At 44.8% G+C, this 4,650-nt stretch overlaps 1 protein-coding gene across 6 annotated transcripts in view; it reads right to left on the minus strand.

Moving 5' to 3' along the window:
* Window positions 1–647, minus strand: part of LOC102373889 (core histone macro-H2A.2) — a 42,639-nt gene extending 41,992 nt beyond the window's left edge. For 2 of the 6 annotated variants that reach the window (XM_025203547.1, XM_025203548.1), the window contains exon 1: window positions 16–633. The gene's annotated coding sequence lies outside the window, so the exon portion shown is untranslated. Of the gene's footprint in view, window positions 1–15 lie in introns of all 6 variants that reach the window. The other 4 variants (XM_025203545.1, XM_025203543.1, XM_025203544.1 and 1 more) reach the window with 4 other exon arrangements.
* Between the last annotated feature and the right edge of the window lie 4,003 nt (window positions 648–4,650).

A 4,650-nucleotide genomic window follows, 5' to 3' on the forward strand; every position in this document is an offset into this window, starting at 1 on the left:
CCCCGGCGGACTTACTTGGTTTGGCCGAGGCGGCGCGGGCTGCGGGACTTGCGGGGCGGGGGCCCGCACCTGTTACGCTGCGGTCTCGGGGAAAGTTGCATCAAGTTGTGTCTTTTGTGTGAGAAACCTTCGTGGCCTCCGCCTACCGGGTCGCTGGGCTTGAAGAGCCGCTGGTTCCTCCTCGCGGTGTTTCCTGCACAGGCCTTTGCTCGACCCCTCAAGGTGCCGGGGACAAAGCGGTGTCGCCCTCCTCGGGTCTGTTCTGGCGCCGCCAAAACTTGTGCCCGCAATGTTGTGCTTCCCTGGAGGAGAGCGAAGGGTTCATTTTGAAGACTTGCCTGAGAGGCATTGTGACACTGCACGGGGTTTGGGAGCCTGGCGGGGGTGTGGGGGCTGTGGCCAGCTTTGCTACTAGTCCTCTCTGTGATCAGCAGGGATCCTGGTTTTCTCTGGTTTAAAAAAACATCCCCAATTGGGAAAACAACCCAATACAGGAAGAAATTACACGTGTTGTGTCTAAAAGGAAGAGAAATATTTTTTTTTAAAGTGTCTTTCATGGTACAAATAGTTGTATGAGTGTAGTGTTATTAGTAAGTATGGTGTATACACACTTTCTGTAAATATATGATGGTTATACAATACTGTTTTGACAAGAAAATAATAAACATTTTAAATATTGGAAATGTTCTCAGATTCTTGTAGATGAACGGCAGTGAGGTGCCATGCAATAACAATGAGAAATGTGTAAGCAAGCTTTTGCTGGTAGGTTGCCCTGTTCATATTGATAAAGTTATTCCCCCCACCTGACTACAATCATATATAGGATTAGACTTCACTTTTTTGTGCAAGACTGAAAATATAATAGAGAGACTGCATTACCACACATTCTGTTCAAGCTAGCATTGTTTTTACATAATTCACTCGGACTTATGCAAAGACAGTCTTGAGTTATGATTTTGGAGTCAACATCAGTGGTTCCCCATGTAAGGTTGAAAAGCATTACTGTAAATCCTGATTTTCATGCCATTATATCAATTGCAACAACATATAGCTTAATATCTAAACAAATACAGAAAAAACACTTGATATAATCTTCATAGAGCCTTCAGCAAGTACCTTTATTACACAGACATAATTTTCAGCTGTCACACCACCTTTCCTTTAAAAAAAAATAAAAATTCTGCTATGTTCTAATTGATTGATTATTTTGCTTGTGGCCAAAAGGATGCTGATCTCCATTAGGTGTTTAAGAACATAAAAGAACATGTGCATCTAGAAGCAGTTTACACGTTCTGGTATCAACTTTCAGAATAGAAACATCAAGTAAATCAATAGGGACTTTGAAAGAAACTACAGGAGAGCAGCAGCCCCTCCTAGCTTCTCCCCTTCCATGGGAAGAGGTCATGAAATCTCTGTGGTGTACCCTTAGAAGTTTTGGGGAAAGTATAGGAAATAAGTATGCTTGAATGGCGTTACAGGTTGCCTCTGGTTTTTTGAAGTACTCATAGGTGTAAACAGTTTGATAGCAAATTTTCTCTCTTTAGTATATAAATTACTAGTCAAAGTAAACAATCGTTATTACTTCACTCTTTGTAGATGGAACACTTTCTTTTTAAATACACGTTAGAAAAGTTGTAAGTCAATGCATTTCTGGAAGGCGTTCAGACACCTATGATGAGCTTGACATATGAACTGGAATGGGACTGAGAAGAGAGAGTTTATTATTAAACAATATGAAGCAACCTCCTTTTATTGTGGTAAAGCAATTAATGCATAACACCATAAGGCAGCAGTAGAAGAAGTGACAATCAGTAGCTTATTTATATTGTTTGGTGATAGATTGTTCTAAGCAATAATCCTATATTATTCCTGGCAGACATCTTCACATCTGCTAGAATGCAAGCGATCAGCAAGCCCCCAGGGTTTTCATGCTGCAGCAGCTATAGCTCAGAGAAACAGACAAAGTATCACCATTTGGCTTTGATCCAAACAAATGTGTTTCTTGTCATTTGAATCTATCCATCACAAGACTGGTATTATGTTTTATCATTCTTTAACATTAAAATGTACAAGTGCTAAGATTATAGGAGTAATATTCCTTATTAAAGCAAATGGAGTCTACCCCGATTTGTTTTTGCAGACCATCTGCCAGTTGATTTCCAAGTGTAAAACAGATCTGTTTCTTATCAAAATAAGCATATCTGTTGAAGGAAGATATATGAATTACCAGCTGTGTAACTCTCAAGCTATTGGAGTAAGTGTCTGTTTATGGCACACTTGTGAATGAAAGCTATTATTCTTACATTGTAATGAATATTCCATGACTTCAAAAAGCCAAGAAGCTCAGCCTTATAACCATTATTTTAATAACTTCATTATGTAGAGGTGTGTTTTTCATTTCTTTTAAAAACCCAGTATAATTATTTGGTGACTTTTAATAGTCTTTAGCTGCCATTTTAATTAAACTACAGTTTTGACCATTGCAGTGAATTTATGGTAACAATGCACTGCTATGGTAGAGATGTAAATTAGGATCTGAATGTATTTGCTTTTTTTTTTTTGTATGGGAGAGGTAGCCCTATCTTACTTCAGTGACACTCCTCAGCTCCTTGAGGAGTGCTGTTAACACTGCTGGGAGTGGGGGCATGCTGTAGCTCTTCTAAACTAGAAGGATACATGGACATCATGCTTGACCATACAAGGGAGGAAATAAAAGAAGCAAAATGAAATATTACTCATAAAGTGGTTACATGTGATTGGGCTAAAATTAATGTATATTAGGGATCTCACCTTCTTAATTCAAATTTACTTCAATAATAATTATAGGAAAAGTGGGAGTGAGGTATCTCACGTATACTGTGTTCTTGGCTATTTCACTGTAAACACGTATTTATCATAGCACGAGTGGTCCAGGTACTTCTGGACAGAATGTAGGCAAGTGCTATGTTATTATTTTCCTTAAAAAACAGAGAGGATATTAATGTATCTCAGTACTGAAATGCAACACCTCTGCTTTCCCTTATCCATTTCTTTCATGAATATAGGCTACCAGGTGTCAAGTGAAGCTCAATTTTAGAAAAACCCCGGGTGCATGGCCAGGAGGATGGAAGTTTATGATAGAGGGGGTGTGTGTGTGTGTATAACTAGATATATAGATTTATTTTAATTTTAAAAAAATTAAGAGGAGGTGGAGCTCCCGGGTGCATAAGCACCAGCTGTGAGTCCTAGCAGGCAGTCAGGCCTGCAGGCTGCTTGGAGTGGAGCTCCCCCAGGGAAGCTGACTGCAGGGAAGCGCTTCCCAGGGAAACGAAGCTACCCCTTTAAGTGAGACAAGTTTAGCCTTGAGGTTATAGTTTGTGGCTTTGTAAAGGCAGTTTGCATGCATTTTAGTTATGCTATTTATGTTTACTTATGTTTGTATAACTGGTGGACTGGATGTGGCTGAAAGGGGAGAAGGGGAAGACATGGGGGTGCTGCGGGGGCACCTAGCATAAAGCCATGCCCTGGGTCAAGGGTGCCAGGGAGTCTGTGACCAGGAACAAGTTAGGGCCAAATAGGCCAGGGGCCAGAGATGCTGCATGGCTGAGGCTGAGGGGGCAAGAGCCTGAGCACAGATGAGATGATCAGGGCAACCAGGGGTTAATCGGAGGCTGTGGAGACTGGAAAGGCCAGACCCAAGACAGTGTGCCTAGGCCATCAGTCAACAAAAGCCAGAGTAACCCATAGGCCAGTGTTTCCCAAACTTATCCTCAGTGTGACCCCATTTATGACCCCATTTCCTCAGCCTGGCCCCTCACTCTCAAGTTGCAGCCCTCTACAACCCCAGGTGCCCCTCATGCCCCCCGCCCCCCCGGTGCCCTCAGGCCAGGGCCAGGATCCACAGCTCCCTGTCCCACCCCAGCACCACCTGAGACCTGGCTGCCACCCATGGGTGGTGGTGGCTGCTGCGGCTGGAGCAGAGTACACAACCTGGCTTCCTACCCTGTCCCCTCCCTTGCAAGCAGCGCTGCTGGAGTGGAGCTCATGTGGGGGGAGTATGCAAGCTGTCCACTGCAGGCTTGGGGCTTCTGGCCCTACTGCCCTCCCCCTGGGGGCTCCGTGGCCCAGTGGACAGGACCCGGCATAGGAGGGAGTACTGTGCCGCACCACAGCGCCATGGCTGCCAAGTTGAGGTGTCCCCTACTCACTCAGCAGCAGCATGGGCACAACTGTGTGCCAGTACTGCTTCTGCTGCCATGCCTCACCTTGGTGGCTGTGGTGGTGCACCACTCCTTTCTGTGCGGGCCGGGAGCGACCCGAGCCCTTTTTTGTGCTGCACGCGGGCTGTGGCCAGCAGCCCGGGCATGCTGGATCGGAGAGGGAGGGCGACGAGCTGGAATTAGGCACAAATGCTTAGCGGTAGTTTTAAAGATTGTTTACTTACACCGAGATGGCAGTGGTGTAGGCTGGAAAACTTGCTTGAGTTGCGGTTACAGACACAGACAACACGGACGGTCTCGTGGAGGTTGCTAGGCTCCACGGAACAGAGCTCCGGATGCTCTGGGTGAACACGCCACCAAAATCGAAATCAGAGATACGTCTTATAAAATTTGTACTCGAAGACGGGAAGAGGTGGGCAATGGATCAGGTCGCCAAGCTCCTCTGAATCTC

This window comes from Alligator sinensis, unplaced genomic scaffold, assembly GCF_000455745.1.
Source record: "Alligator sinensis unplaced genomic scaffold, ASM45574v1 scaffold546_1, whole genome shotgun sequence".
In the NCBI taxonomy this organism is placed as follows: Eukaryota; Metazoa; Chordata; order Crocodylia; family Alligatoridae; genus Alligator; species Alligator sinensis.